The sequence below is a fragment of the Opisthocomus hoazin genome, chromosome W (genome assembly GCF_030867145.1).
Source record: "Opisthocomus hoazin isolate bOpiHoa1 chromosome W, bOpiHoa1.hap1, whole genome shotgun sequence".
Taxonomy (NCBI): Eukaryota; Metazoa; Chordata; class Aves; order Opisthocomiformes; family Opisthocomidae; genus Opisthocomus; species Opisthocomus hoazin.
This window is the reverse complement of record NC_134453.1, coordinates 41,724,848-41,745,387: the sequence shown is the minus strand read 5'-3', so window position 1 is coordinate 41,745,387 and position 20,540 is coordinate 41,724,848. Positions and strand designations below refer to the sequence as shown.

General features: G+C 45.3%; 1 pseudogene; it reads right to left on the bottom strand.

Annotated features, from left to right (window-relative positions):
* LOC142365556 (collagen and calcium-binding EGF domain-containing protein 1-like) overlaps positions 1–20,540 on the bottom strand; it is a 62,358-nt pseudogene that overhangs the window by 13,767 nt on the left and 28,051 nt on the right.

The following is a 20,540-nucleotide window of genomic DNA, read 5'->3' as shown; positions in this document are numbered from 1 at the left end:
TTATAACTCTTTCCTTTATGATCCCCCTACACACTTATAAGGAAAAATAACCCACATTTGAAAACTACAAGGAACAAATAAAGTTAATGGAGTGGCTCCAGTTACACGTTTTCAGAGGAAAATCAAAATTATAAATTGCTCTGGCCATCCAGAGGGATTTGGAGCACCCAATGATACATGTGTTCAGGCATTAATTGATGAACCAATGGTAAGTTGCCATTCATCAAAAGGTGTTTTTTTTTTTTTCCCAGAGCACAGGTTGTTCTCTTCCTCCCTTCTTTTTAAATTGTCATATCAGTATTTAATCTGCAGTACTCTAAATGCTGTAATATAATAACTGGGTGAGGTAAAAAACACTTTAAAATCATTTATACACAGTACACATACATACTTTGAAATCAACAGTGAAAAGCAAGAACAAGCTCTCACTTTTACCCCTTTCCCATCACATATTATTCTCATTAAAAAAAGAAAAAAAATTTGACTGCAATTATGAGACATAAACTAATTGCAGGTCAGCAGAATTCAGCGTTACTCAACATGATTTATCAATTGATTTAAGCAATGCTTGAAAAGTGTGTGGAATTCCCAGGCACACCTTTTCTGAGTGTCTGAGTGCCCAGAGGCACTAACCACCCAACCCAGGGCCATTTGCTAATCTCAGATGTAGGCATGTAAATAAAAATTAAACTCACTAAAATTAATCTAATTAACAGATTAAATTAATAGAATCATAGAATAATAGGTTGGAAAAGACCTCTAAGATCATCAAGTCCAACCATCCAACCAACACCACCATGCCTACTAAACCATATCCCCAAGTGCCATATCTACACATTCTTTAAAAACCTCCAGGAATGGGGACTCCACCACCTCCCTGGGCAGCCTATTCCAATGCTTCACAACTCTTTCAGTGAAGAAATTTTTCCTAATATTCAATCTAAACCTCCCCTGACGCAACTTAACTCCTATCACTAGTTACCTGGGAGAAGAGACCAACACCTGCCTCACTACAACCTCCTTTCAGGTAGTTGTAGAGAGCAATAAGGTCCCTCCTCAGCCTCCTCTTCTCCAGACTAAACAGCCCCAGTTCCTTCAGTTGCTCCTTGTAAGACTTGTTCTCTAGACCCCTCACCAGCCTCGTTGCCCTTCTCTGGACACGCTCCAGCACCTCAATGTCTTTCTTGTAGTGAGGGGCCCAAAACTGAACACAGTACTCGAGGTGCGGCCTCACCAGTGCCGAGTGCAGGGGCACGATCACCTCCCTCCTCCTGCTGGCCACACTATTCCTGATACAAGGCAGGATGCCGTTGGCCTTCATGGCCACCTGGGCACACTGCTGGCTCATGTTCAGATGGCTGTCGACCAACACCCCAAGGTCCTTTTCTGCTGGGCAGCTTTCCAGCCACTCCTCCCCAAGCCTGTAGCGTTGCATGGGGTTGTTGTGACCCAAGTGCAGGACCTGGCACTTGGCCTTCTTAAACCTCATACAACTGGCCTTGGCCCATCGATCCAGCCTGTCCAGATCCCTCTGCAGAGCCTTCCTACCCTCCAGCAGATCAACTTGGTGTTATCTGCAAACTTACTGAGGGAACACTCAGTCCCCTCATCCAGATCATTGATAAAGATGTTAAACATTAATTAATGAAGGCTTACAAGGGTCAGCATCTGGCAAATTTTTTTTCTGTGTCTCCTGAACTCTGGATCACAAATTAGGTATAAGCCAGGCTGGTAAGTGAGCAAAATAAGGCTTTTAGCATTTGTATGATCCAGGAGATATGGTCTAACTGAAGCTGTTTCACAGTTCAGCCACTTTGACTCTCCAGAGGAAGATGCTTTCCACATCCTTCAACATACTTGTGCTCTTTCTTTATAGATGTGACTACTGATTTACTGCTCTGTGTGTGCAGCTCACAAACTGGGGAGGAGAGCTTGCCGCAGGACTGATCCACAGGTGCTCGGATGCCCAGTGAACAACCGGGGCTCTCCAGGGGCATTAGCTACATCTCAGCTTTGGATCCCCAACTCCAAGTTTAATGTAGAGAGCAATTCCTCTTTATAACAGATCAACATTTTAGATGGCCCTTTGGCCCAGGAACTTTACCCCACATTACCATAGACCTTTATCTCCTTTGGTGTACATCTTGCCGCCCTCCTCCCAGGGCTACGAGGATGATGAGGGGACTGGAGCATCTCTCCTATGAGGAAAGGCTGAGGGATATGGGCTTGTTTAGCCTGAAGAAGAGAAGGCTGCGAGGGGACCTTATAAATGCTTATAAATATCTGAAGGGTGGGTGTCAGGAGGATGGGGCCAGACTATTTTCAGTGGCGCCCAGCGACAGGACAAGGGGCAACGGGCACAAACTGAAGCATAGGAAGTTCCACCTGAAAACAAGGAGGAAATTCTTCACTTTGAGGGCGACAGAGCCCTGGAACAGGCTGCCCAGAGGGTTTGTGGATTCTCCTTCTCTGGAGATATTCAAGACCTGCCTGGACGAGGTCCTGTGCAGCCTGCTCTAGGTGACCCTGCTTCGGCAGGAGGGATGGACTAGATGACCCACAGAGGTCCCTTCCAACCCCTAACATTCTGTGATTCTGTGATTCTGTATAGCCTTCATGACACATCTGTAGCTGCCCATGGTGTTGACACAGATCTGAGAGCACAGCGTCCCATTGCTCATAGCACACTCATCAATATCTGGAGATATCAAGATTTGAAAATGTCCTAAAGCCAGGGGTTTCAGACCTCAAATACAATAAAAGACTGCCTTTAAAGGTATCAGGAGACTTTGGGTTTAAATAAATTAATAATTGCAGCACCGCTGGTGCTTTGTGCTGGAGCTCTGTGAAAACTGTACTATTAATATTAATAATAATAATAATAATTAGCACACCTGTCATTTTATCAGTGAACACCATGTGAACGTTTCTTTGCATCAAAAAGCTCACAAGCAAAGCTTGATCCTGCAAACTATGGCTCCTTGGCACAGCAAACCATGCAGGGCAGGACTATTGAATCAGGGGGGACTAGCCATACAAGGACCACATGTAAATGATCAGTCCTGAATTAGATGCCATCTGAATCAAACCCCAAGGATTTATTTTCACAGTCAGGCACAGTTATAGTGCTTTGAGGGTTACTGTTAGAATCATGTCGCTCTTCTCAGGCCAAAATCCCAAATATTGCTCAAAACCTGCAGGAGTTGTTAATAAAAGAAAAATTACATCAGCCCAACATCTCAAAGAGTATGGGTGCATATGTCTTGTTTTAGGTGCTATCTCCTAATAATTCCAGGGGAATTTAGATCTCTTAGTTCTAGGAACCAGTCCTTAACATAGTTAAAAACCACATTTATTCTGTAGTAGTAATGAAAATAAGAAAGGTTTCAGATCTAAACTGACTCCTAAAAGAACTGAAGAAGCAGGATACATCATTAACCAGAGATAAGTGCAACACACACTTCTACCCACCCAGGCAACAAGGTTTCTCTCTGTTCCTGTGCCTCTCCAATCATAGCGATACCCAGGATAGCAAGTGCATAAGACTCGTCCAAAGTTATCTGTGCACTGCTGTTCACAGGGAGCTTCAGCACAGACATCATAGTCTAGAGAGAGAAAAACGTGGTTAGGAAAAATACCTATGGCAATAGCTGGATGATATGACAGCAAATATTTCATCTCTCTGTTAATTAATAAAGTTGAGTTACATTGTTTTTGAGGATTGAAGAAAACTAAAAATAAAACATTCATGAGACATAATCAAAGAATTATAGCAAAATTGTAAATGCTAATCACAGCTTTATAGTAGTTTTAGACTATTTCTTAAAGTTAGATTTTAAGCAAGGAGCACTTTCCCAGTTTGCAGAACTTAAGAATTCTTCTCACAAATATTAAATTACCTAAAAGCTTTTTGCTACTTTTTTCCACAAATTTTTAAGTGCTAATAGCAACATTTCCATGCAAAATACTGTGAAGCACTGTGAGGCTAACTGCCAAATCTGGGTGGAAAGTATATCATAAAGAAAAGTTAATTAAAATCATACAGTAATTGTTCAAAGCCAGATATAACCATTCTAGCAAAGAACACACTGCTACAAACCCATCATCACTCTTAATAATAGCAATGTGAAGATTAGGGTACGGTAAGTCACTGTACTCTAATAGGCTCACATCTGTAATATATTTATGAGCCTGTGTCGAGATATGCATTTCATACAGCTACTCTGTCAAGATTATGCCAAAACAATGTGTGAAGAGCCAAGTGATGTATTGTAACAGAGTAAGTGAAACGAGTGCTTCACTGAATCATGGCCCTATACCAATGGCCCAGATCATCTCAGATGCTATAGCAATTGCTGTGGCCTCTGAAGTTCAAGGCAAAATATAGACTGAGCTGAAAAAGGGGAAGTGGAGATAAGTGGAGATACAAAGGGAGAGAAGCCACAGCCAGCAGAGAAATTCAATTAATGACAGAAACTCTCAGGTTACTGAGATGCAGCTAATAGACAGGATTAAGTGAAGTCAGTGGGTACATAATTAAAGCTGTTTTCATGATCACCTAAAACCTCGTAGAAGCCTAAAATAATTTTTTGCCATGGCTCTCACTTTATTTTTGCTCCTATTACTTCTCCTGCTGTATCCATTTTATTTAGTGAATAACCAGTGTATAAAATTGTTACAATCCATAGGAAAGCTGGAGGCCAGACTGTGCCAGACTATGCACACAACAGCCTTGTACAACACAGCATAACCATCTCCTCCAAGTGTTCATCTCATACTGGAGCTGTCATCTCATACCACATACACCAAGACAAAACTCACTGCAAAACCATGGGCTGAGGAAGTCCTTGTGAGCACCAACTTCACTCAAACCCTACCCATCTCCCCAGGGTTCAGGCTGGCACCATGAACCATTCCTTTGCAAGGAAGCAGCAAATGTACAATTCCTGTTTTAAGAAGATGGCTTTTTTCCCCCAACCAGTCTGCTAGTGTTTCCAGCCAGCAGCAAAGAAAATAGAAATTATAAAAAAAGCAGCAGGATAAGAGTTTGGGTTGGCTGGAGACTGTAACAAAAAATGGCTGACTCAAGTATGTTAATGTGTCACTTTTCAAAACATCACCATCTCAAACTGGGAAAACTCTCAGGTCAACTTGAGGCTTTCCATATGTCATAAAATAGAAGGATATGTTACCATAAATCAACTTTTTAACCTGCTTTTTGGAGCAAACAAGGTTTATTGGCTTGCCGTCTTTACTTCTGCCTGACAGTTCCTCTTCTATAACTTCAGAGCCAATTTATTTCATCCAAATTGGGTGAAGTGGCGGGAATGACTGAAGAAGTTACATTGCTACTGATCATGTGAAGCCATTGGCTTGTTGGGTAGACCCAACAGAGACCTCCACCAAGGTTAAGGCAGGCAGAGCTCAGCCTTTTCCTAAAAGAGATCTCACTGCAGCAACCTCTGAGCACTGGGTCCCTGGTACTGTCTTTGCAAAGTGTATGAGTGGTTCTCTTCTGCCAGGAGGGGAACATTTCCTTTTCACTACTACATGAACTACCCTGAGTAATTCCCCATCTCCCTCTGCCCCTGGTCACAAGAAAGCTGTGCCCATGACCAGGAGAGGTGGTGGAAGAGAGATGCTGTTTGGTAGTGCTCTCCCCTCACTGACGTCTTCAGGAAATAAATAACTGAAGGCCGGACTAACTCAGCTTGTCACCCATTCCCTGTGCACTTACAAGCCAAATCAGCTGTGCTAGATCCAAGGGATACATGGCGAAAGCCATCAGCCAGGAAACGTGCTCCTGGATGCACAGATGGCTCCTGCATACCTAGCCAAGAGCAGAATGCTGCCCTGTGTTTGCAGCAGGTTGTGTTACAAGATCTGTGCAGCCATGTGTACTTAGAGGAGGATCAAGGCTTGGAATGCTAAGTGAAACTTTTGGAAGATGCTGACCTTTTTATTTTTCCAACAATTTCTTGGAAACAGTTCCCCCACTGACACATGAGATACGGCCGAGTCTGTGGTTGCATCAGGATGCTCTTCCAAACCGACAGTGTGGAGAACAGGGCAAATGGGGAAAGACAAATGCACAGGGACATGAGCGGTAAGAACAGTGAAATCACATACCTTCAGGGATGCACTGTCCAAGAACAAACTTGTAACCCTTACAGCATTTTTTCCTGAAAAACAATAGAACAAAGAAACAAACAAATAAATAAATACATTCTCTAAAGGTTGGTGTTGCCTTTAAAAACAGTCATGGATAGATCATGGATGTGATGAATCAAACAAGATGAGGATCCTGAGCTTTGCAGTTAGAGATATTTCAGCATTAAAGAACGCGACATGGAAAGCCACCACTCAATCCATGAGGCTTTTTAAATTACAGTACGGCCAGCTGCCTGAGGAGTCTGAGGCTGGGTACCCCAACACTGACCCACTCAACATCGCAAGTCATTTCTGAAAGTCCTGCTTCCTTATGTTGAAAGAATGCAGCACACCTTGGTGCTGTCAATATACACAGCTCAAGTCATAATTTTCATGATACGGTGAAGGGTGTTTTCAAACATCTGTCATTACAATGTGAACTTGCAGAAAGGGGTAAGCCTCAACTTGGAGTACACACAAGATAAATGTTATCAGTAATTTCTCATCTTTTAATAAACCTGGAAGGTGATAAGTGAAATATATTGGGCATTTCAACTGGAATGAGGGAGAGCATCTTATATAGGCAGGGGTTGAAAACTGCAGTGAAGATTCAATAGGATCAGACACTTTTTATGTGCCTATGATACGAACAAATGAGTGCTGAGAAATTAATGTTTCTTACACACTGGCCTGTGATGACATTTATGCATTCAGCTATATCTGCTTCTTTGCTTTCTAGGCAGCAAACCACAGCAAGTCACCAGGACTCCCAGCAGCACTGAGGAGCCTTTACAAACAGCTATGTCCCTTATCACCCTCAGAGCTACTCACTGCAGGGGCCTGGTGACCTTCAAAGGGTCCCCAGGGTGGTGGCTGCCAGGATTGTTGCAAGACAAGCAAACTGCTGTTTCAGTGCACTATTTTATCAAGTCTACATGAGTCTGAGGGGAAAAAAAACCTGTGTGTTTTACAAATTCACAGTTTTTCAGGCCCTGTGGACATGCTGAAATATCTGCAAAACTGGGAAATCATCTATTTGATCTTATCCCTTAACTGACACTGAAAAGTGCTAAAGCCATGGCAGTCAATGACATGACACTCCACTAGACAACACGCAACCATCACAAATCATCATTATGTTGAATTTAAATCAACTATCAGTTGCAACTGACCACTTAAACAATGCATTACTCCAAACTATGTAAAAACAAACTTTGGCTCCATATTTTATCTGCTTCCAAAGATTAGCTGGAATATAAATTATGCTTAATGAAGGTTGAACATCTGAAGAGGAAGCCTTGCTTTGTTATGCAAACAGTGGTTCCTCATTAGACTTTTCTCCAAACACTGCTGTAAAGTTTTATCTGCAGTACAAACAAATGCAGGAGGAATGAGTTCAAATGTGCATCAGGAGGTTGCTCATATGCTGCAAGCTATGCCAATGTCTTTCCAAGTACACATTCATCTCCTCCTGCCTGCGGAAGAAGGGAGGCTGATAAAGGCTTGCTTGTAGTTGCTCTTCAGAGGAAGATACAGCCTGTCTTGAAAGGAGAGAGGGCTGGGAGATGGGAGAGGAGGGCATCCCTGCCATGAGATGCTGACCAATTCAAGATTACAGCTCTTTGTATTAGCACAATCCGTACTCAACAGCAAGCTTCAGCCATCAGCATGATTTTGTCAGGGAAACTGCTACTTTAGGGTTAATGTGCAGGAAATACGACGATACAACAATACCCGTTTCTCTGAACATTACATTGCAACCCTGGGGTTCCTGCATGCTTTACCTTTTTACATTCCTAAAGAGAAATCCATCAAAACGATGGACGCATGAGTTGATTATTAGCAAAGGCATTTTAATAGCAATACTCATTTTCAGACATTCAGCTCCAGGTTGACATGTCTAATCAGTGTTGCACAGCAGCAATCTTGTTATATATAATGAGAGGTAAGAGGGGGTCCCCACTGATAATTTTAGCTATTGAATAACTTTCAGCAAGGCAGTTGCTACACATCTGTACATGTGAGCATACACCAAACGTGAACTAATACATGGCTGTGTAAGAAGCTCAACCACTAAAATCTGGATCTATTGGGAAATTAAGTTGATTAGTTAAGATTAAATTTGGTTTCCAAAGGAAGAAACTTCTGGAAGATTTATCTGTTACAGTTTTTAATAGGGTGCTTCAACTATTAAAAATATAGCAACTTCTGATTCTCATGCAATCTTCACTCAGGAACATGCACAAGCCTAAATTCACAGAGGATTTTTGAGCTAAGGGTCTCTCTCAAAGCAAATTCACCTTTTTTTTTCTGACAGGTAGCTGCAGGAGCAGCAGAGAAAGGGTCAGTTACCCCCCCACCGCTGTGGAAGTTGAGGTGCTCCTGGATTGCTGAATGTTACAAGAGGAGATATAGGGTCAAGCCTTTGATACCAATAAACACATCTATGACTAGGCAAGCAGAGGATCTACCTCTGTTTCAGGCCTTTGTGGCACACTGCCTTGCAGACTGGGAGGGGAGCTGAGTTTTCCAGGAGCACCCCAATGTCACATTGCCCGCGGGTCCCCCCTGTGCCTGACACACAGTGGTGCACCACCACAGTACCCCCTGCCCCATCTTGCAAAGCTGTAGATGCTTGATAGCATCACTCCAGACAGGCAGGACAAAAGGCAAGATGTAAGGAATGTGGCTTAATTAAGCCACCACTTCAAGTTAGCTTATCTGGGAGCTATCAGCAGTAACTCATCCAGTGCAGACCACAGCTTTCTCACATAATTGTTTCCACCTGGTGCAGGGCTGCCATTGCCCCTAGCCCACCTCCTGCTCTTTGCTGGGATACCGTGGCTGGTGGCAGTGCTGAAGAGACTGGGGTACGCTGAACTGAGAAAATGCTTCTGTGGGAGAGGGCAGGGAGTGATTCAGGGTCCTACAGCAGCTGAAATGCTTTGGAAATGCAAATAATAACAGGATAAAAATTTAACGTGAGAATTAACCTATATCTGTCCGCAGTAACAAAGCAGGGACTTGGGATGTGACAACAGCTGGCTTGGAGCTGTTTCATGCATTATAGAGGTTTTGGTTAACTTGAGCAAAAAGCCAACTCTGAAACTCTATCATGACAATTATGTTGAAAAAGATACATGATGGCCATTTAATGTTTTAAAAAATGGAAGGCAAAGGAGAAATGTGAAGGGAAAACCAAAAGTTTTATACTGGTTTCAAATAAACATGATATGTTAAAGAATCTCTTGCTAAAGATGTCAAAAGAAGAAACAGAAGAGTCCACACTAGGAAATATTTGCCTCCTAGGAGCAAAGCAGACACAGAAATCCCTACAATGAGCCAGAATGTGAGTTCTTATGATAAAATATTACTCTTACTTTATCCTTACAGTGCTGAGGTTCAGGCAGACAGTCAGCCCCCAGCATGGCTCCACCCAAACAGAAATAGTTCAAACAGAGGCACTTTACCTCTCATTCATCAGGGTCTATGAGCACATGCATGGACAGTTTCTATAGCTTAACTGACACCTGAGATCTCTTCACTGGAAGATGCAGCAGCTCCATAGGTGGTCAGGTGTGGGAAACCGTATAACTTGAGACAGAACAGCCCCATCTCATGACCCTGAAGGATCAGCGCGTCCTGTGCCTCCCTTCTCTGTTCTCAGGAGATAAGCTGTTTTCACACATCCAGCTGCAAAAGATCCTGGAAAACAGCTACCATGAACTGGCATTCGCAAAGCCATGAATCCAAAGCTGATTGGCTCTAGTAACTATTGTATTAGTATATAAGGTATTCACTTGAGCAATAAAGAGGATTCTGATCGAGCACAAGATTGGGGTCTGTGAAGTCATTCACCACAGATGGTGCCCGAACGTGGGTATTCGGACATGAAGATATTTGGACATAATGATATTTGGATATAAAGATATTTGGACATGAAGATATTCAGAGTTGGAGATTATTACCGGTGGTGAACCACAGCTGGGACCAAGGGGAGACACATATGCACATGTGCGCACACACAAGAGGAGACATCACCCTTCGCTGAAACGATTGAGGTGAGCAGCTGCGGAAATTATAAGATGGGACAGTCAGCTACAAAGGAGCAAAAGCTCCATCAAGAGATTTTGCAGAGAATTTTGAAAGAGCAAGGGTTTGCAGTATCAGTTACAAAGTTGGTTAAATTGTTAGTTTGGATAAGAGACTATTGCCCGTGGTACCCTTCCTCAGGTTCATGATAGCTCGTTGTGGGAAAAGGCAGGGGAGGAATTGCAGACAAAAAAGGACTTGCGGCTTGAAGTCCCCGAGGAAATCATTATGACTTGGAAAACAGTGTATACAGCTTTAAAATGCTCTAAAACCTGCAGAAACTATCTTACAAGCATCGGCTGCCCCTCCTCCGTTCTCGCAAAAGCAGGAACAGACCAAGCTGCAGTCTTTTGAAATATTTGTCCTGCGTACGATGAAACCCCTAACTCAACACAGGGAATGCGGGGGGTAGATCCGCCAGAATCTGACGATCCTTTTGATCCCGGAGAAATAGACACTGGGGGATGGACCTGATTTATACCCACCACTAACTCCGGTGAAGGTTACGGCAACCCCCGCCCCCACAGCAGATGAAATTTTACAGGCACAACGACAAAAATCAATATCGCGCATGTCACTTATTAAACCCCTCCCTTTTTGCTCCTAAACCACTCCCTTCTGCTTCTACACCCCCCCCCCTTTGGCTCCTACACAGCCTCTGACTCGTACGGGACCATTGAATGTTGTCCGATGGTCAAATGTATTTTTAGATAAGTGTAGGATTGATGCGCTCTGCAAAGGAGATGTTTCTATCCTTGAAGCCATGCCTGTAGTATATAAGCCCAACCAAGCCCCAGAGTATGCTTACTTACCATACGAGGTTACTAAGGAAGTTCGGAAATCCATATGAGAATATGGTCTCCAGGCTTTGTTTACTATGAACCTTATACAGGCTATAGGAGAATCTTCTGTCATGACCCCTTCTCACTGGTGATCAGTACTTAGAATGGTTCTATCATCAATTATTTACAACAGCAGCTGACCGCCAATTTTGGATGGTCCCTCCATTTGTGGCTCGACCAAAAGTATGTTATAAAGAATTTGGGGAATTGCAATGGGCAGGTCCTGTAGAACTAATAACGTGGGGAAGAGGGTATGCATGTGTTCCTCTTTCAACAGGCCCTCGATGGATACCAGCAAAATATGTGAAACGATATCATGAGCTGAAAGAATGCAACACAGAATCCGATGCCAGAGATGACCACACTCACTCTCAAGGAGCAACTTCTGACGTGGAAGCGGAACATATCCACTCCAGATGATCCTATTACACGGGGAAAACTGAAAAAATTACAGCAAATGCAAGTACTCTGATGGCTGCAGTGGGTGCACCACCCACTCCGATTAATACATTTCTTGCATTGCTATTGTATTAGTATATAAGGTATTCACTTGAGCAATAGAATCATAGAATCATAGAATCATAGAAAGTTTTGGGTCGGAAGGGACCCCTAGAGGTCATCTAGTCCAATCCCCCCGCAGCGAGCAAGGACACCGCTAACTAGATCAGGTTGCTCAGAGCCCTGTCCAACCTGGTCTTGAATGTTTCCAGGGATGGGGCCTCCACTACCTCTCTGGGCAACCTGTTCCAATGTTTCGCCACCCTCATTGTAAAGAATTTCTTCCTTATATCCAGCCTAAACCTACCCTGTTTTAGTTTAAAACCATTACCCCTCGTCCTGTCACTGTTGTCTCTACTAAAAAGATCGTCCCCATCTTTCCTATAGGCTCCCTTTAAGTACTGAAAGGCTGCAATCAGGTCTCCCTGCAGCCTTCTCTTCTCCAGGCTGAACAAGCCCAACTCTCTCAGCCTGTCCTCATAGGAGAGGTGCTCCAGCCCTCGGATCATTTTTGTAGCCCTCCTTTGGACCCGCTCCAACAGGTCCATGTCCTTCTTGTGCTGAGGGCTCCAGAGCTGAACGCAGTACTCCAGGTGAGGTCTCACCAGAGCAGAGTAGAGGGGCAGAATCACCTCTCTCGACCTGCTGGCCACGCTTCTCTTGATGCAGCCCAGGACATGGTTGGCCCTCTGGGCTGCCAGCGCACATTGCCGGCTCATGTCCAGCCTTTCGTCTATAATAAAATGATTCTGATTGAGCACAAGACTGGGGTCCGTGAAGTCGTTCACCACAGTCAGGCAGGTCAAATCTGCTCTCTCTGACACATTATTTCTGATCTATGAATGTCAGAAGAGTTGCAGTTTAGGGGGCGTAAGAGCTGCTTGACATTTTATGTAGGTTTAGGTGTATCGACACTGTGCTGGGTCAATAGCACAGGTCGGTGCTGGTAGAAAATAATGATAATACAGTCAAGCAAATGTGTTTAATCAAAGAGCCAATTTCCTATTGGGAAAAGATAGAATTTTTTTTTTTAACCAGATTTTTTCAGACAATGTCATAACATGAACATATATATAACATGCTATATCTTGAAGACCTGAGTCAGCAAAGGCCATGGCATGACTGTGTTCAATTGTACAAAGGGGTTTTTGTTAGAATGGCTTCTTATTGTGCCTGCCCAATGTTTCTTTTTGATCATCTTGACTTTCAAAAATACACAATGCAGAAAAAATGCAAATATAACATATGGCAATTAACTTACAAAAAATAATTAGTCAACTATAAAAGCAAGCCAACAAAGTACCTTAAAAACCCCAAATCCTTGTTTTTCTCATATTCTATATAAAATTCAAATGAGGGCCAGGTCTGTCTGCCAGAACATGCACAGACAAAGCCTATCTGCAGCGCAAGAGTATTAAGGAAGTAGCTCAGTAGTTGTCTGCAGTTTCGCCATAATTCACGTGGAGAGAAGATCTTTCCATGGGATACATAGTGAAATCTTGAGTAAGAAAGGATGGCCTCCCTGCAGACTTGCTCAGCATGCACTTTGCTGTGATTTCCAAACTTAGTACTTTTTCAAAGTTTTGTAAAGAGATAATTTACGTTCACATTGGATGTGACACAAGGTCCGAGGCCAGCCCTAGCCCTTCCAGCTGAGAGTGAATAACAGAAAGTACTGTGCGTGTCTTCCACTGCCTAGGAAATGCTGCAGCACCTATGACCACAGTATGTATATGTGCACATCTTTATTTCTTAACTGACTGAATAAAGCAGGATTTGCCTGAACAACCACAGAGAGCCACCTTTCACCAGAAAAGCTGGAACTCAGAAAAAATCACTGCAACCCATTACTTGATTTTTCTGAAAGTCATATTTTCAATGATTAATGCGTTGTCTGAGTCTAAGCCATGTTTCTTATTAGCTACTTAAGTAAAATAAATTTACCCACATCTTACGGTTTTCTTTTTCTTAGGGAGAAAACCCCCAACCCAACCTTACTATCTGCTCTTTTGCTTAGCTCTGGTTATTAAGACAGATACTAGAAATGGGGTCAGTGAAGTCATTCACCACATGGGAAGGAAGTTATTTACACTGAGATAACGCATCCAGTAAAGTTATTTGCTCTCTCTTATAGAAAGAATTCTGAGCATACTTTTTTTGGTGTGTTTTCACAACTTTCTAAATTGTCAGCATTTACCCATTACTCATAAAATATTGCGATAATACTTCATGTGTTTCTTCATCCATGTTGCAGACTGCACCAGGTTAGCAAATGTGATGTCCATCTACAAGAAGGGTCGGAAGGTGGATCCGGGGAACTACAGGCTTGTCAGTCTGACCTCAGTGCCGGGGAAGGTTATGGAACAGATCATCTTGAGCGCCATCACACGGCACGTACAGGACAACCAGGTAATCAGGCCCAGCCAGCACAGGTTTATGAAAGTCGGGTCCTGCTTGACTAAACTGATCTCCTTCTATGACAAGGTGACCCGCTTAGTGGACGAGGGAAAAGCTGTGGGTGTTATCTACCTGGACTTTAGTAAAGTCTTTGACATCATTTCCCACAGCATTCTCCTGGAGAAACTGGCTGCTCATGGCTTGGATGGGTGTACTCTTCGCTGGGTAAAAAACTGGCTGGATGGTTGGGCCCAAAGAGTTGTGGCGAATGGAGTTAAATCCAGTTGGCGGTCGGTCACGAGTAGTATTCCGCAGGGCTCCATACTGGGACCAGTTCTGTTTAATATCTCTATCAATGATCTGGATAAGGGGATCGAGTGCACCCTCAGTAAGTTTGCAGATGACGCCAACTTGGGCGGGAGTGTTCACCTCCATCCCGGGAAAGGTGATGGAGCAGCTTATCCTGGAGGTCATCACCAAGCAAGTGAAGAAAAAGAAGGTTATCAGGAGTAGTCAACATGGATTCACCAAGGGGAAATCATGCCTGACCAATCTGATAGCTTTCTATGATGGCATGACTGGCTGAGTAGATGAGGGGAGAGCCGTGGATGTTGTCTACCTCAACTTCAGCAAGGCTTTCGACACTGTCTCCCATGATATCCTCCTAGGGAAGCTCAGGAAGTGTGGGCTGGATGAGTGGTTGGTGAGGTGGATTGAGAACTGGCTGAATGGCAGAGCTCAGAGGGTTGTCATCAGCGGCGCTGAGTCTAGTTGGAGGCCAGTAACTAGTGGTGTCCCCCAGGGGTCAGTACTGGGCCCAGTCTTGTTTAACTTCTTCATCAACGACCTGGATGAAGAGTTAGAATGTACCCTCAGCAAGTTTGCTGATGACACCAAACTGGGAGGAGTGGTGGATACACCAGCAGGCTGTCCTGCCATTCAGCGTGACCTGGATAGGCTGGAGAGTTGGGCGCAGGGGAACCTGATGAGGTTCAACAAGGGCAAATGCAGGGTCCTGCACCTGGGGAGGAACAACCCCATGCATCAGTACAGGCTTGGGGTGGACCTGCTGGAGAGCAGCTCTGCGGAAGGAGGGACCTGGGTGTCCTGGTGGACGACAGGTTGACCATGAGCCAGCAGTGTGCCCTGGCTGCCAAGAAAGCTAATGGGATCCTGGGATGCATTAGGAGGAGTGTGGCCAGCAGGTCGAGGGAGGTTCTCCTTCCCCTCTACACTGCCCTGGTGAGGCCCCATCTGGAGTACTGTGTCCAGTTCTGGGCTCCCCAGTTCAAGAAGGATGAAGAGCTACTGGAGAGAGTCCAGCGGAGGGCTACAAGGATGGTGAGGGGACTGGAACATCTCTGCTACGAGGAGAGGCTGAGGGAGCTGGGCTTGTTCAGCCTGAAGAAGAGAAGGCTGTGAGGGGACCTCATAAATGCTTATAAATATCTGAAGGGTGGGTGTCAGGAGGATGGGGCCAAGCTCTTTTCAGTAGTGCCCAGCGACAGGACAAGGGGCAATGGGCACAAACTGAGGCACAGGAAGTTCCGTCTGAACATGAGGAAGAACTTCTTCCCTCTGAGGGTGACGGAGCACTGGAACAGGCTGCCCAGGGAGGTTGTGGAGTCTCCTTCTCTGGAGATATTCAAGACCCGCCTGGACAAGGTCCTGTGCAGCCTGCTGTAGGCGACCCTGCTTCAGCAGGAGGGTTGGACTAGATGACCCACAGAGGTCCCTTCCAACCCCTACCATTCTGTGATTCTGTGATTCTGTGATCTGCTTGAGGGTAGGAAGGCTCTGCAGAGGGATCTGGACAGGCTGGATTGATGGGCCGAGGCCAGCTGTATGAGGTTCAAGAAGGCCAAGTGCCGGGTCCTGCACTTGGGTCACAACAGCCTCATGCAATGCTACAGGCATGGGGAAGAGTGGCTGGAAAGCTGCCTGGCAGAAAAGTACCTTGGGGTGCTGGTCGACAGCCATCTGAACATGAGCCAGCAGTGTGCTCAGGTGGCCAAGAAGGCCAATAGCATCCTGGCTTGTTTCAGGAATAGCGTGGCCAGCAGGAGTAGGGAAGCGATTGTCTCTTTGTACTCAGCACTGGTGAGACCGCAGCTCAAATACTGTGCTCAGTTTCAGGCCCCTCACTACAAGGACACTGAGGTGCTGGAGCATGTCCAGAGAAGGGCAACAAAGCTGGTGAAGGGTCTAGAGAACAATTTTTATGAGGAGCGGCTGAGGGAAGTGGGGTTGTTCAGTCTGGAGGAGAGGAGGCTGAGGAGAGACCTTATCGCTCTCTACAACGACCTGAAAGGAGGTTGTAGCGAGGTGGGTGTTGGTCTCTTCTCCCAAGTAGCAAGTGATAGGATGAGAGGAAATGGCCTCAAGTTGCATCAGGAGAGGTTTAGATTGAATATTAGGAAAAATTTCTTCACCGAAAGCGTTGTCAACAGGCTGCCCAGGGAAGTGGTTGAGTGACTATCCCTGGAGGTATTTAAAAGATGTGTAGACGAGGCACTTAGGGACATGGTTTAGTGGTGGACTTGGCAGTGTTAAGTTTACGGTTGGACTCGATGATCTTAAGAGTCTTTTCCAACCTAAATGATTCTTAGATTCTGTCTGACTTCTTGGACTTGCGTGTCTTGTTACAGAGAATTAGGCTGTCAACCTTCCCCCTCGAGGGAGTGTAATGAGACTATGAAGCCAACATGAACACTTCTGGCTTACACTGGAAGCTATGCACCACTCATTTCTCAATGGAAAGACTATTGTTCATCATACACTTGCTAGCCCAGATGAATATTGTCCTACGCTTCTCCAAACTCCCTCTCTCTAGTGTAACTTATAATAAGCCTACTCATTCTCCAAGAACAATCCCTTTAAAAATTCTGACTATAGCTATGATTTTGCTTCTCTTGCCCACTTAAAACATTGTGTTTGCGCTGCTTTAGCTCCAAGCCCATTTGAAAACAAAGGAGGAAAAATTCTGTTTGCTGTGCATTTAGTACTTTATGGCTGCTAATATTAATACAGTAAATATAATCACTGTGTATTTCACCTTATTTAAATTCCAGTAGCGATCATGAATTAAAATGCATGTGGTTAGAATTTAAGTTTAACAAAAAACCCAGAAGTACATGTTTTTAATAGCTGGATGTAAGCTAAATGCTTTACGGACTCGTACTTAATTTTTTGAACCAGGATCAACAATGAAATCAACACAACATGATGGAAAACACTCCTATAGTGAGAAGGATTTTCCAAACGCAACTAAGCTCTGAGATTACTGTCTGCAACTGAAATTGTTTTTCTCTTTGGTTGTTAAACAGAGCTACCCTCAAGGAGATGCAAATGAATTGCTTACTTTTCCTAGGCCGAAAAGAAACTGAGTGAGCACTGTATGGATTCTACTCTGCATTGTTTTTGCTTACAATTGGAACAACATAGAAGAAATGCCAAAGTAGAGCAGTAGAATGACATTTGATACTGTTAGTTTACAAAAGAAGCCACCATTAGTTTTAAAATTGAAACTGAGCAAACAGAAAACGGACAACAGAGAAAAAAAATCTGAGCAGAATTTTGGGGGGAAGTTTTTTTACTGTAAGTCAAATGTCAACTCTGCTTGCTTGGATGGTAGGTGCAAGTCTCAGCCTCTTAGTAAGAGTGAATTTTAAAGACAAGAACACTGGAGTGACCCTGTTATAGTTTGGCTGCGGCCGTTAACAAAAGCGCCACGCGGCCGCCCCTCCCCCCGCTGGGGTGTGGAGGAGAACGAAAAGAAAGAGGCAAAAAAACGGTGGGTTGGGATAAGGGCAGTTTAACAGAACAGCAAACAAAGGGAACAGTAACAACAACGATACAGATAAGGGGAATACACAAAACAAAACAGCCCGCAGAGAGAGCCGCTCTCATGGAACACCGCTGCCACTGCGCTCCCGAGCCGCGAGTGAGTTCCCGCCGACCAGCTCCCCCCCACCGGAACCCAGCATGACAGCACATGGTATGCAATACCCTGTTCTGTTTGGCCAGGTGGGGTCAGCCCGCCAGGCTGTGCTCCGGTGAAAATTAACCCTGTCCTGGCCAAACCCAGGGCATTATCCACCCCTTATTCCATACCATCTACATCATGCCCAGGTCCCCCATTGTCCAGTTGATCACCCCCACTTCTCCTGTCTCCAGATATCGTTCCCTTAGTCTATGCATCATCACTCTAAAGTGTCCGTTGAGTTCATTTAATCCATGACTTTGGGCTCCATCTGTCATAATGGTCTCCCGTGGCAGGAGAGGTGATGTGTGCTGATGGGCGGTCGCTTGCTGCATCTGGAGCTCACGGCTGATGTTATCTGGTGCGGCCCGTGCCCACAGTCTGCAGCTTGGAGACGTCGATCTCGATGAAGTTGCTGGGTGCCAGTTGTTCAAAACCAGGTCCAGTCCCATCATCGCTGTGCTCTGCTAGGTTTCATCAAAACGTCCATCCTTCTTTAATCTGGACGATTCTTACTATGCTTCTACTGGTATAACATATAACAATTATAACAGTGATAACAGGGAGTGACAGGGTTATTTTAACAATTAAGCTTATACAATTTATTTATGGACTATTCTCACCCAAAATCAAATCCCCATGAGGTACACATCGGACTTCCCCATCCTTCCACGTTACCCACAAGGTATACCAAGGTCCTTGAGCAAAAGCAATCCCGCGGACGGGCTTGCCTTTGCCCGAGGAAGGACTAACCAAAACTGTCTTCCCTAACATGTTCCTCATGTGCACCACAGGGACTTTATCCCCTTCTACGGGGCGCTGAGATTTTGACTGGGCAGGACCAGCCTGGTTGGTGGATCCTCTGGTGTTAACAAACCAGGTGGCCTTTGCTAAATGAGTATCCCAATTTTTGAAAGTCCCACCCCCCATTCTCTCAAAGTGCTTTTTATCAGCCCATTGTACCATGGTAGGGGATGTGATACACCCACTCAATACCGTGTTCTTTGGCCCAGGTGTCTATGAGGCTGTTAAGAAAGTGAGTCCCGTTGTCCGACTCCATTCTTTTGGGAGTGCCATGTCGCCACAGGACTTGTTTTTCAAGGCCCAGGATGGTATTCCGGGCGGTGGCATGGGGCACAAGGTAGGTTTCCAGCCATCTGGTGGTGGCCTCCACCATTGTGAGCACATAGCGCTTGCCTTGGCGGGTTTGTGGCAGTGTGATGTAGTCAATCTGCCAAGCCTCCCCATATTTATATTTTAGCCATCGTCCTCCATACCACTGAGGCTTTACCCGCTTGGCTTGCTTGATTGCAGCGCATGTTTCACATTCATGGATAACCTGTGCGATGGTGTCCATGGTCAAGTCCACCCCTCGGTCACGAGTCCATCTGTATGTCGCATCTCTTCCTTGGTGGCCCGAGGTGTCATGGGCCCACCGAGCTATAAAGAGTTTACCCTTATGTTGCCAGTCCAGATCCACCTGAGATACTTCAGTCTTGGCAGCCTGATCCACCTGGTGGTTGTTTTGATGTTCTTCAGTGGCCCGACTCTTAGGGATGTGGGCGTCCACGTGACGGACTTTTACAACCAACTGCTCCAGCCGGGCAGCAATATCTTGCCACAATGGGGCAGCCCAGATAGGTTTGCCTCTGCGCTGCCAGTTGTTCTTCTTCCATTGCTGCAGCCACCCCCCAACAAGGCATTGGCCACCATCCAGGAGTCGCTGTAATGATAGAGCACTGGCCACTTCTCTCAACTGGCAATGTCTAAAGCCAGCTGGATGGCTTTCACCTCTGCAAACTGGCTGGACTCACCTTCTCCCTCTGCAGTTTCTGCGACTTGTCGTGTAGGGCTCCATACAGCAGCCTTCCACCTCCTCTGCTTCCCCACAATGAGACAGGACCCATCCGTGAACAGGGCATACTGTTTCTCATTTTCTGGCAGCTTGTTATACAGTGGGGCCTCTTCAGCATGTGACACCTCCTCCTCTGGTGATACTCCAAAATCTTTGCCTTCTGGCCAGTCCATGATTACCTCCAGAATTCCTGGGCGACTGGGGTTTCCCATTCGGGCCCGCTGGGTGATCAGCGCGACCCACTTACTCCACGTAGCATCAGTGGCATGATGCGTAGAGGGGACCCTCTCTTTGAACATCCAGCCCAGGACCAGCAGTCGGGGTGCTAGGAGGAGCTGTGCTTCAGTGCCGACCACTTCTGAAGCAGCTCGAACGCCTTCATATGCTGCCAGAATCTCTTTTTCAGTGGGAGTATAGCGGGCCTCGGATCCTTCGTATCCCCGGCTCCAAAACCCCAGGGGTCGACCTTGAGTCTCCCCTGGTGCTTTCTGCCAGAGACTCCAGGTTGGGCCATTCTCCCCGGCTGCGGTGTAGAGCATGTTTTTAACATCTTGCCCTGACTGGACTGGACCAAGGGCTATGGCATGAACTATCTCCCGTTTAATTTGTTCAAATGCCTGTCGTTGCTCAGGGCCCCATTCAAAATCATTCTTCTTCCGGGTCACTTGATAGAGGGGGCTTACAATCTGGCTGTAATTTGGGATGTGCATCCTCCAAAAACCCA